At 42.2% G+C, this 13972-nt stretch overlaps 1 non-coding gene across 1 annotated transcript; it reads left to right on the top strand.

Moving 5' to 3' along the window:
- Positions 1 to 57: 57 nt before the first annotated feature.
- On the top strand, positions 58 to 129 carry TRNAQ-CUG (transfer RNA glutamine (anticodon CUG)). The gene has a single exon. It is a non-coding gene; the product is annotated as a tRNA-Gln (tRNA).
- Positions 130 to 13972: the final 13843 nt, after the last annotated feature.

The raw sequence follows: 13972 nt of genomic DNA, 5'->3' as shown, positions 1-13972 counted from the left end.
TGTGAGGGCAGGATTGTGCCGGGTCTTCACAGGAAATATACGCGAAGTGCTTTAACCGGTTCCATGGTGTAATGGTTAGCACTCTGGACTCTGAATCCAGCGATCCGAGTTCAAATCTCGGTGGAACCTGAATTTTTATTTTTTTTATTTCTCTACCAAGGAGATAATTTTCTAGATACAATCTCCATTCTGCTTAAAGGGATTAACCATTCATTAGACTTTGTAATAAGATTAGATATTTAAATGGCTTCTACCAGGGCTGTGATGATGATTATGCAGATATTGGTGACGACAGGAATAAAATCTGCAGTGTCAGGGTGTGAATAGTAAAGGGACGGATTAGAGTCACCATTGTGGATCAGCCATGACACCAGCAATTTTTTTTAAGTAGGTGTGGTTATTGCATATATGTACAAAGGGTTAAAAGCGGTGGGGCGAGATTTATCAAATGGTTAAAAATAGTGATGAGCGAATACTGTAAGGCATTCGATCTATCGAATATTATCGAATTGTTCGCAGAATATTCGATAAATATTCGATAAGCGTTCAAATCCCCCAGCTTCCGTTTTTTACATCCAAGTGGTCGAATAGATGTTTTTCAATAATTTCAATACTTGTTCCCATAGACTTTAATGGGATCGAATATTCGATCGAATATTCAAATATTCGGGAGATATTTGTACGAATATTGAATGTTCGAATATTTCACTATTCGCTCATCACTAGTTAAAAATATAGCGGGAGATTTATCAAACATGGTGTAAAGTGAAACTGGCTCAGTTGCCCCTAGCAACCAATCAGATTCCACCTTTCATTTTCCAAAGAGTCTGTGAGGAATAAAAGGTGGAATCTGATTGGTTGCTAGGGGCAACTGAGCCAGTTTCACTTTACACCATGTTTGATAAATCTCCCCCCTAGACTGGTGTAAATTGCCCCCAGCAACCAATCACAGCTCAGCTTTTAGCTCTGGTAATATGAAAGCTGAGGTGTGATTGGTTGCTGTGGGTAGTTTACACCAATCACAGCTCAGCTTTTAGCTCTGGTAAAAATGAAAACTGAGCTGTGATTGGTTGCTGTGGGCAGTTTACACCAGTCTATATTTTACACCCTTTGATAAATCTCCCCCCATATGATGTCCAAAAAGTAGGGAAGATCCTGATACTGGAGTAAACACATAGGGGAAGATTTATCCCTCCAGTGGAGCGGGTGCCCAAAACAACCAATCAGATTCCAGCTTTCAGTTTTAAAAATGCCTTTGAAAAATGAAAGCTGAGCTCTGATTGGTTGCTATAGGCAACAAAGAATTCCCCTAGAGTTGGGTTGGAGTAAATGGATGGATAGCTGAGCATGTGCACCGCCACCAGGGCTGATTCTAGCTTTCGTACTGATGCAAAATAAGGCTATATTCACACAATGTAAATCATTGAGAAAACTACGGCCGTAGTTTTCAGCATGCACTCTTTTACATCGGTTTCAATAGAACAACGGCTGTTGTTGTGCACACTATGTAGCACACAACGACCATTGTGTTACGGCGCCATACAAATAAATATGTTGTTTATTTGTGGCCACAAATGATTGACAGTTCACACACTGTGCGGATGTCATGCCTGCCTTGGTGTGCATGAAAGTCAATGGTTAATGGACTTCCAGACACACCCATACGGCTGGAAGTTTACAGTGGGCCTTAGCACGTTCAAAAGCGGCTGTTATTTGACACTGCAAGCAACGGCCGCTGTTTTACAGCCTCCTAACGTAGCCTAAAAAAAAAAAATGAATAAGAAAGATATGTTTGCAGATTTACTACAGTGTATAACAGTACAGGGAAACCTTGGATTACAAGTGACTTGGTCTGAGAGTGTTTTGCAGGACAAAATAATAAAAGAAAACAAACCCCCATGTCCCTATCCCTATACTGTACTGAGCAGAAAGCACTTTCATTATAAACCACTGCTACCTGATTAACTCTGCCTGTGAGCGGGCATCTTCTGTCTCCCCTCTGATGCCCGTCTGCATTAGGGACCCTGTTGAACGGCAGAGATACCCCTGTGGAAGCGAGTAACTCAGCCCTATTTCCTCTCCCGCCACCGGAGGACTGTGACGCCCTCCTACTCTGGAGTTTAGGCAGCCTAGATCCTGCATGCACAGATATAACCCACGTAAGGATGGTCTGAACCTGCCGAGGTTCGGGTTCATATAAACCTGCCGAGGTTCGCAGGTTCGGACCATCCCTAAACCCAAGCATTAAGGGCTTCAACTCCCCAGAGCCTTGTCCGGACATCTCCCGCCGCTACCACTTATTGTGGCCGCCATCTTGCCTTCATGTGGTGTTGGATGGTGTATGACTGCTGCTTCCCTCTGACTCCTCAAATAACCCCTTCACTGATAGCTGCTCCAAGCAGCTGACACTAGCACCAGCAGGTACCAGCACCAGAATGTTTTCAGCCACCTGGGGAGTTGTGTGTGGAGGGAGAGTTAACTGATTAACCCCTTCTTACTCAGACAGTGTTGTTTATTGATACAGAATGCCTTATTTACCTTTTTTTGGGGGGGTTGTGGAACAAATCTTTGCATGTCAGTTATTTCTTATGGAAAAATTTGCATTGATATATGAGTGATCTGGATTAAAAGCACATTCCCGAAATTGATTATGCTCGTAATCCAACAGAATCCGTAACAGTAAAGTGTACTATATACTTCTGTTCAATAGACATAGAGTTACCAATTAATCACAGCATTCCCAGCCCTCACTGCCTTGCATTCCACATCTGGCCCCAGCCGGCATTTGCAGGTCATAAAGTCAAAGATGCTAAAGAGTTTGAACTATGGCCACTCCTTGGAACAATCTGCGCCTCAGGGACTCTGCAATCTTGTGTATGAGGTGAGATACTTCTCTTGCCTCATGGTAGATGCAGCCCTGCATTTTTATTCACTCCTTGGGACATTTGGCCTCTATACTCGTGATCCTTGGAAGGCTCACTGGTTGGTCCACAGTTGCTCAGCTAGTTAACCAGCTAATCTATGGTAGAATCTATATCTATCGGACATTTATGGTTTTTGGGCTAAAGGCAGGAAGTAAGTTTGAGACTATGTTCACACAATGTAAAAACAACGCCCGTGTTTCATAACAACAGCTGCTGTTGTGCAAACAATGGCCATTATTTTTAAAACATTGGCCATTGTTTTTACATAGTGTGAACAAAGCCTAAAGCCCCATTACATTACCTTGTCGGCACAGTGATCTCTGCGCCAGCATCAAGAGAGTAATGTAAACAAAAAATGCTTTAAGTAATGGTACCTTCACTTTATAAAGAAGGAAAGACTGACATGATTAGGGCTATGTTCACACAACGTTTTTTCAGCTCCGATTAAAATGACGTCCATTGTTTTGTAAAAATACTGACCTCATTCAGCTGTCTGGCCTTCCCTTAGTGCAATGACGGCTGTTGGTACATTATTCTAGTTTGTGCTACTAATTGGCCTTTGGGTGTGGCTTAATTGAAAAATCAATTGAATTTAGGGTACTATTAGGGTTCATTTACACAGAAAGATTACACAGGTCAACAGCATTTTTGGGGCCAAAGATATTTCAACGAATTTAGGGTAACTTTGGGGTGCTGATTCTGAATATGTCATCAGTTTTGCCAGATTGGCTCAAGTTTTTGAGAATTTTCGTGAAATGTGTAAAAAAAAAAAAGACGTAATTTGCTACACGCGCATTAACTTTATTGCTATTGTCATGAATACAATAAATTTTACAAAGTAAATGTTGATTTTAGTTTATTTTAACCCTTTGAGGACCAGGCCCAAAATGACCCAGTGGACCGCGCAAATTTTGATCTTAGTGCTTTCGTTTTTCCCTCCTCCCCTTCTAAGAGCTCTAGCACTCTCAGTTGTCTATCTACAAGCCATGTAAGTGCTTGTTTTTTACAGGAATAGTTGTACTTTGTAATGGCGTCATTCATTTTACCATAACATGTATGATGGAATTCCAAATATATTATTTATGAAGATATAAATAGGTGAAATCGTAAGAAAGAATGCAATATGGTAACGTTTGGGGAGTTCCTGTGTCTACGTAATGCACTATATGGTAACAGCGACATGACACTATTATTCTGTAGGTCTGTCCGAACACAACCATATGCAGGTTACGCAGATTCTCTAATGTTATATATATTTTTTTTTATGAAATCCTTTTTTTTGGCAATTAAATATTAATAAAATGGGCCTATTGTGACGCTTATAACGGTTTTATTTTTTCACCTATGGGGCTGTATGGGGTGTCATTTTTTCCGCCATGATCTCTAGTTTTTATTAATACCATATTTGTGAAGATCGGACGTTTTGATCACTTTTTATTGATTTTTTTTAATATATAATGTAACATAAAATCGGTAATCTGCGCACTTTTTCCCCTCTTTTCGTGTACGCCGTTTACCGGTCGCAATGACGCTTGTTATATTTTAATAGATCGGACAATTACGCACGCTATGGTATATTATATGTTTATCTATTCATTTTTATATGTTTTATTTATATAATGGGAAAGGGGGGTGATTTAGACTTTTATTGGGGGAGGGGTTTTGGGGTAGTGTGTTAGTGTTTTGAACTTTTTTTTTTTTTACACTTTTGAAGTCCCTTTGGGGGACTTCTACATTCACTAGTTTGATTTCTACACTGATGAATGCTATGCCATAGGCATAGCATTGATCAGTGTTATCGGCGCTCTGCTCATTGAGCCTGCCTGTGCAGGCTCAGTGTAGCAGATCGCCGATCGGACCGCATGGAGGCAGGTAAGAGACCTCCAGCAGTCCGTTTCAACGATCGGGACCCCCGCAGTCACACTGCGGGGGTCCCGATCGGTAAGTGACAGGGGACTCCCCCTGTCACTTACACTTAAACACGCGATCGCTGCAGCGTGTCATTACTGGTGAGGTCCCGGCTGCTCACTGCAGCCGGCCCCCACCTCCTATGAAGCGCGCTCCGCTCCGGAGCGCGCTTCATAGCGGGAATAACACCCATGACGTAAGGTTACGTCATGGGTCGTCTGGGGACAGACTTCCATGACGTAACCCTACGTCCAGGGTCGTCTAAGGGTTAACTAGTTTTAGAAAGTAATCTTCAAAAATGAACAAGACATGAAAAAAAACTTGAGCCAATCTGGCAAAACTGATAGCATATTCTGAATCAGCACCCCAAAAATACCCCAAAATCATTAAAATATTTTGGACACCAGTAAATTTTTTTTTTTTTTGTTGACCTGTGTTATCTGCCAAAGATTTGAAGCCAAAGCCAGGAATGGATTTGAAAAGAGGAGAAATTTCAGGCTTTCCTTTATGACCTGTTCTCTGCTTATAGTCTGTTCCTAGTTTTGGCTTCAAATCTTTAGCAGATAATCTGTCAGATAATCTTTCTGTGTAAATAGGCCCTTACACGGAACGATAATTGGCCGAATCGGCCCGATTCGGCTGATTATCGCTCCGTGTAATAAAGACAATGATCAGCCGCTGATGGTTGTCATCGGCTGATCATTGAAATAGGTTAGAAACTATGATCGCCGGGCGCCGACCGCGCACCGCTACGTGTAATAGCAATGCGCGGCCAGCGACTGACGATCTACATTACCTATCCACGCTCCAGGGTTGCTACTGTGGTCTTCTTCTCCCCGGGTCCCGCGCGCTCTAGCTTCAGAGCGGCCTGTCAGCTGACAGGCCACTCAGCCAATCACAGGCCAGGACCGCCGCGGCTGAAGCAAGAGCGCGCGGGACCCGGGGAGAAGAAGACTACAGCAGCGGCCCTGGAGCGTGAATAGGTAATGTATACCATCTAAGCAAGGGCTAAGCAATTGTTAATCGATTATCGGGCTGTGTAATAGGCCCAGTAAATGAGCGCCGATCTAGAAAATCCGCGCTCGTTTACAGTTGTTATCGGGCCCCCATCAGCCCGTCTAATAGTACCCTTAGTATTAAAAACAGAGAAAGAACGGTGACAAAAGAAAAACTGTGTGTGAACAACTAATAAAAAAACGTCCGCTGTTGGCAAAAGACGTCCGAAAATAATTGTCATTGACTTCAATGCATTGCATTGCAGTCAGTTAAATCGCGGAAATAACGGACGTCTTTTTAAATAAAAAATCGTCCGCCTTTTCTCATTTTTTTGACGTTGTGTGAACTTAGCCTATTTCATTTGTAGCCACTCCTGTACTTGGCTCCAAAGCAGTTGTGATTCCAGCCATAAGCCCTATTTACATGGGTTGCATTTTACATGGAGACTGGGGCTGCTGTGGAAAAAAGTAACATGCTACCTATATCTGGGGACTATACATAGAAATCCTGGGGATCTACCCAACCGGATGACATGGGGCTAATTCTTGTGCCGGTATGTACCCCCACTAGCTCCAAAGACTGAAGCCAAAGGAGCGGAATCTCTTGAGCTGACATATAAAGTCAGATATGTCACAGTCTTCCATTATAAGTATACATTGGAACATTCTCCCGACTTACCACAATGGAAAGTTTTTAGCATAATGTGAACGTTGCCTGATTCTGCCAAAATGTGGAGGGTGGAGGGCAGGGCTGAAGGGATAAGATATGAAAGTAAACAGGATATCAGTCAGCAGGACATAGTAAAACATGAGGGAATATTCCAGCTAGGTCAGCATTTTGCCAAGACTAAAGTTACCATTCTCAGGACAGATCACAAGATGACTCTTTTCACTGAGTAGAGATGCAGTATATACGGGCAGTTAAACCGCTGATGCAGATACAGAATGTTCACACTGCCATATTCCAATCTCTAAAAAGGATACATCATCTTTTATCAAGGTGTTTGTGACAGATTGCCTCATGAGTCATGGAGGCTGTGATTTTTCCACATAAAGACTATAGTCCTTTTGTCAAGTTGTAGAGATGTTCATAGTATTAGCATTGTCTTCTCATTACAGCACCTTCTGGCCTTACTGGCTGAGAGGCGCTCATGTCCTAGCTGAAACAGAATACTATTATTCTCTATTAATGGGTTCAGGACCCCCTTACTATGAACCAGAAGAAAGAGCCACTCTGTAAGACTGAAGAAACAGCATGCTATCCTTATTCTTCAGATTCACAGGATTATGGAGTTACCAAATGTATACAATTTTGTAGGTTTACTACTCCCAAAAAGATAGATAGATAGATAGATAGATAGGAGATAGATAGATAGATAGATAGATAGATAGATAGATAGATAGAAAGGAGATAGATAGATAGATAGATAGATAGATAGATAGATAGATAGATGGATGGATGGATAGATAGATAGATAGGAGATAGATGGATGGATAGATAGATAGATAGATAAATAGATAGGAGATAGATGGATAGATAGAAGATAGATAGATAGATAGATAGATAGATAGATAGATAGATAGATAGATAGATAGGAGATAGATAGATGGATAGATAGAAGATAGATAGATAATAGATAGATAGATAGGAGATAGATAGATAGATAGATAGATGGATAGATAGATAGATAGATAGATAGATAGATAGATAGATAGATAAATAGATAGGAGATAGATGGATAGATAGAAGATAGATAGATAGATAGATAGATAGATAGATAGATAGATAGGAGATAGATAGATGGATAGATAGAAGATAGATAGATAATAGATAGATAGATAGGAGATAGATAGATAGATAGATAGATAGATAGATAGATAGATAGATAGATAGATAGGAGATAGATGGATAGATAGGAGATAGATAGATAGATAGATAGATAGATAGATAGATAGATAGGAGATAGATAGATGGATAGATAGGATATAGATAGATAGATAGATAATAGATAGATAGATAGGAGATAGATAGATGGATACATAGATAGATAGATAGATAGATAGATACTGTAGATAGATAGATACTGTAGATAGATTATAGATAGATAGGAGATAGATGGATACATAGATAGATACTGTAGATAGATTATAGATAGATAGGAGATAGATGGATACATAAGTAGATAGATAGATAGATAGATAGATACTGTAGATAGATTATAGATAGATAGGAGATAGATGGATACATAGATAGATAGATAGATAGATAGATAGATAGATAGATAGATAGGGGTTTTTCTTATAATTTATTTGCTTTGTTTACATTGCCATAATTTTCTTAAATGCCTCCTAGTTCCATGACTGACAGTGCCCCCTGCTTATGTTGCAGACACGTCTCCATAAACGTTAGACAGGTTAGTGCAGGCACTTTAAAAATAATCGTTCAACCTACAGCGTGCTGTGACACTTACCAACCCATGCCTCTGCAGATTTTTGTAAAATAAGGCTGAACTATCATAATGTGGGCATTTGTACACTCATATTATGACTGTAAGTGCCTCGTCCCGGGACAACAGGCTGTGACAGTTGGGTACTTCTGGGGTTTAAGAATGCAAGGGGGGATCAGCAAGATGCTAGCCCTTTGCTAGCTTGGTAGTAGTTCTTTAAAAAAGTTGTTCTTTACCATCTGTGATTAAAGGGGTTATCCAGCGCTACAAAAACATGGCCACTTTTCCCCCTACTGTTGTCTCCAGTTCAGGTGCAGTTTGCAATTAAGCCACACCCAATCTGGAGACAACAGTAGGGGGAAAGTGTCCATGTTTTTGTAGTGCTGGATAACCCCTTTAATCATGTCTCTCTGCCTGTCATGCACAGTGTGGGGATGATTGACAGAGAGGCCACTAATGGGTCTTTCTACCAGTCAGTCAGCACCACAGAACACGCTGACAAGCAGGGAGCCATGACTAGTCATGGATGGCTCCCAACCAAGATGACTAGTTGCTGCCCATCTCCTGACCTTGCATGCTGTAATAAAACTCCTTTTTCCCCTATGTAAAGCTACTGCTGCATCTGGGACTGATAGCCTCGGAGAACTGCACAGTAGATCCTGTGCTGCTGTGAACCAGCTGATTGGTTTCCTTTAATACACAGTGCAAGCAGTGTGCACCCCAAAAACATAACTGGTTAAATGAACCCAATGTGTGGTGTAGGAAGGCTTCTTGGCATTTTTCTTGGTGATGTAAGGCTTGCATGCAGCCGCTTGGCAATGGAGAACCAAGCCATAAGGCTGGGTTTATGTGATGATTTTAATGCCAGATGTGATTTACGCTTTCTCATAGATTGATGCTGAATCTCTTAAAACAAGAAAAAAAATTCAGAAGGGAAGAAAAAACTTTGTGAATCAACAGTCCATTTCAGCTCCTCATTTGGAAAAGTGGTTGAAAACAGCTGTATCTGAGACATCTAAATTCTGCATGATCCTCCTTTAGGCTATGTTCACATTAAGTAAGAGACTGGCCGTTCCGTGACCCGGCCAGTCTCTGAAAATATCATCCCGACCGATACTGCATTACCGGCCGGATGATCTTTAGGGCCGCAGGGTTCTGATGCGGGAGCATCCATGCGTGCCCGCATCAGAACTCCCCACAGCACACTATGGAGCGAGCGTCCAGAGCCGCTCGCTCCATTGTGTGCACTGCCAGGGTTTTCTGCGGCCGCTATTCAATGAATAGCGGCCGCAGAAAACTGACATGTCAGTTTGAGGCGGCGCTAGGGATCCCAGCTGGAGTGTATACTATGTGTATACGCTCCGGCCAGGATCCCATAGACAGCAATGAAAAGTATATTTTCATATAAATCACAGTCGTTGTACAATGGCCGTGGTTTTACGAAAATATATGTTGTGTGAACAAAGCCTTACTATGTAATGTTTCTTATGTATAGGGTTTCTGTGATGTCATTATATCACATTAATATGAGCCTAGGGAATAGTATAGCAGTTATGCTATGTCACTAGATGAAGGAAAGAAATACTTTCCTTGAATTGAAAGGAAGTTGTGTTAGAACAGATAAGTGAGGGCAGGGAATCCTTGAAGTTTTAGATAAATGCTTGAACGCATTTGGTGGTCAGACGAGCTGCTTTTTTATTAGTTCCTATTACTATGTAATGTTATGGGCGATAATTGCTTTGTGTAATAGAAGACAACAATCTTTTAACAGGCTGAAACGGCAATGATCAGCCTAGCGATGATCTGCTGCTATCGCTCCATGCTGCTATCGGTGCGTTTAATAGCGCCAGCAGTGAGCAGGGAATGAGAAGCAAGCGAGCGTTGACTTGACAGGTCAGCGCTCGCTTGCTCCAGCTGACCGCCCTGTGTAATAGGGACTTTAGATGTCCTCTATTATTATATTTCATTCACACGTATAATAGAGTATGGTCATAAGTGCATTAAAATAACATGATCCAATTATAAACAAACTTGAGAGAAACTATCGATCACCCAAGCGATTTTGAGGACCATACATTTCTGGACCCATTGGGGGAGTTTTATCAAACATGGTGTAAAGTGAAACTGGCTCAGTTGCCCCTAGCAACCAATCAGATTCCACCTTTCATTTTCCAAAGAGTCTGTGAAGAATGAAAAGTGGAATCTGATTGGTTGCTAGGGGCAACTGAGCCAGTTTCACTTTACACCATGCTTGATAAATCTCCCCCATTGTCTCCATTACTTGTTTACAGGGTTCAACTTTGAAATAAACATTTGGCAGCAGCAAATGACTCCCCAAAGTGCTCTAATGGACTTTTAATAATTATTTTATGCATACTGCATAGCACCAACATATTCTGTCATAGAGCCATCAAGTCAAATAGGCCCAGGCGAGGGCCCAGCTCACAAGAGCTTACAGACTATGAGGGAAAAACACAAAGACAGAAGCGGGGCGCCTTCTAGTGCAGTAATTAAGGTCAGCTTAAAATAAGCAGAAGAGGTGAACAGAGTGTATGCTCACCTGTACAGGTTGTGCATATGTAGGCACAACACTATCAGTAGCTCAATATAACACCGCAGCCGGCTACAGGTGCCTCACGGATAAATCGGGAGGTGAAGACAGTAGCAGTAGAGCGAATTCCCAGCAGAAACCAACTGAGGCAGGAAAGAACCTTCCAAACGAGCCTAGCGAAGGTGTAGGGAAATTCAGTATATCATACACCACCAAGGAGAATCTCCAAGCGGTATAATATCATAACAAACGGTATTTATTAACAGACGCAACGCGTTTCGGCTCACAAATAGGATAGAGCCTTCCTCTATCGCGGGCTTCGATGACATGCAGTGGCTCGGCTGAGCAGTATCAGGCTCAAGCTGAGTGGCAGACGCCGCTGCCACACGGCTTGCAGCCTGCACAAGTGTTTCAATCAGGACTGAGTAGTCCGGACCAATCACACTCTTGTCTGGGCTCCTGGTCCTATATTTAAAGAGCCAGCGGTCATTTACTGATCGCTGGCTATTAGGTTAACTCCGTGGTCCCAGCTCCCCTTTGTCTTTCCCTGTGAACCCCTTCCTACTCCCGCTGACTGTTTGCTTTGTTACCTGACCTCCCGCCTGACCTTTGACGATCCGATTGCCTTCTGACTTGTGCTGCGCTTATTGTGTTTGTCTGTTTGTCTCGTTTTGTGTTGCACTTATTCAGTACAGGGAACGCCTTCATGGTTGTCCACGGCCGCCTAGGGCCGGTTGAGGCAAGTAGGTAGGGACAGTGGGGGTGGGTGCAGACCTAGGGCCCACTGTCTCGTCCTGTTCATATTCCGCACTCCTGACAGTAGGAGGAAACCAGTGTATCCAGAGAAAGATCAGGCAAACATACAAACTCCTTGAAGATGTTGTCCTTGGTGGGATTTAACGGGGTTCTCCAGCGCTACAAAACCATGGCCACTTCCATGGACAGCCCCACTCTTGTCTCCAGCTTGGGTGGGGTTTTGCTGCTCAGTTCCATTAAAATGAATGGAGCTTAATTGCAAACCTCACCTGAGCTGGAGATAAGAGTCGTGTTGTCTCTGAAAGTAAGTGGCCATGTTTTTGTAGCACTGGACTGGTAGCACTGCCAACGACGCCAGTGTTGCATAGCAATCCATGCAATCAATTCAATCCAATGAGCACAGCACAGCTTTACCATTAGAGGGAAAAAGGAGCAGGCATGTTGAAGTTCGTCATGCTATGTGCATGGAAATTGGCGTGACTCACGAATCACAACCACATGGATTTCACAAATGTTAACAAGCCCTGAGAGTAAAGTTTCCCATATATGTTAGAACTTTGTTGGCAGCAAATATGCTCCAATATAAAAAAAAAAAAAAAAACCTGCATTGTTTTAACAGACATTGTATAAGTTTATTTAGCATGATACATTTACTGTTATTTATTTATTTTTTTCTATTGAACTGATAGAAAACATGCAACACCACAATTGTGGTTTGCATAATGCAGGTTCTGGGAACATTTCACTCTGTGGTTGCCATGTGGCTTTGAGTCTTAACCTACTCTGAATCTATTCTAAATCTGCAAATCTGTGCTGTACAGTATATACAATTCTACATAAACACCGAAGATAGTGAATACTCTCCCCAACAACTGATATAACAGGAAAGGTCATTCTTTGCAAAGAAATTGCCTTATTGATGCCCTTTTGCTCAAAAGGGAAAGACATCCCTCCTCGGTCCATTGTCAGAGATAAGCAGACAGGACCAAAATAGACTCCACTGCAAAGACATAATCTAAAGTGACCATACATGTCATTCACTTATAACTGAGTTTACTGACAGATACTGTTATTTCCAAAGAAAAAAATTAATTTACCTTTCATTTAGAAAATACAGTTTTATAAAGCAATGAAGAGCCAAAGAGGCGTGGCCCAGGCAGCCACACCTCTTTGGCACTTCTCACCAGTTTAAATCTGCATTTTTACCTCCTTGCAGTCATAGACAGCTAAATGAAAGGTAATATGTATATACTTTCCCCCAAAACCATTTAACTTTGTGTGCACTTTGGTACTGTGCTTCCAGGTAACTTTAAAAATTGATGGCCTTAGGATTGACTTTAAAGCTTTAATCAGTAGGGAACCCTCAGATATGCAGAATGAAGGGGCCAAAGGTCTCTATTGAATAAACCTGTCCACTGGTTCACATTTTACCTTTCTAGGTCCATAGAGAGCTGAGAATAGCAACCATGGCTAACATTACATCTGTTATCTGGGATCTTAACATTGATAGCTCATCTCTAGAACAGACAAACAGTTTTGGATTATTGTCGGTAAAACCCTTAAGCCTCCATTGTTCAGCAGAATGACATATGACTAGACCAGGGGTGGCCAATTAATTTTTCCACGGGACCACATGAGAAATTGAAATAGTTTTCGAGGGCCATACCAATATACCCAACTCAGTTCTGGTGGGGATGGCGGTAGGTGGGGATGGGAGTGAGGTGAGTGTGTGTGTCCGTGGGGAGGGGGGAAGCAGATGCACTGGTGACGTCTTCTTTGATCTGGATATGAGACGCCGATTTCCCTTTTCCTCTCCATCTGGCCCAGGTCTCCATGATTTCTTCCAGCTACAATTCGTCTCTTCAGAACCTGCCAGATAAGCATCTTAGGCTCCACACTTTTCCTTTAACTTCCTAACTGAGTAGGTATGTGGGTTGCCCCCATATGTAGGATTCCCTATATTATAACAACGCCTCCTGCTGTGCACCCCCAGTAGTAATGCCTTCTGCTGTGTTCCCTACGAACATAGTAATAATGCCTCCTACTGTGCACCCCCACATACTGATAATGCTCCTGCTGTGCACCCCCACACAGTAATAATGCCTCCTGCTGTGCCCCCATAGTAAAAATGCACCCCCAACCCATAGTAATAATGCGCCCTGTTGTGTACAGCCCCCAACCACCCATAGTAATAATGCCCCTGTTTTGTACAGTCCCCCACCCACAGTAATATTACCCACTGCTGTATAAAGCCCCTCACCCATAGTAATGATGACCCCCTACTGAATACAGCCCCCCCTCCCAGTAATATTGCCCCCTGCTGTATACAGCCCCACACACATAGTAATAAAGCCTCCTGTTGTCCTCCAACATAAAAAACACATAATACCT

This window comes from Dendropsophus ebraccatus, chromosome 1, assembly GCF_027789765.1.
Source record: "Dendropsophus ebraccatus isolate aDenEbr1 chromosome 1, aDenEbr1.pat, whole genome shotgun sequence".
NCBI classification, from domain to species: domain Eukaryota; kingdom Metazoa; phylum Chordata; class Amphibia; order Anura; family Hylidae; genus Dendropsophus; species Dendropsophus ebraccatus.
This window is presented reverse-complemented; position numbering and strand designations above follow the sequence as displayed.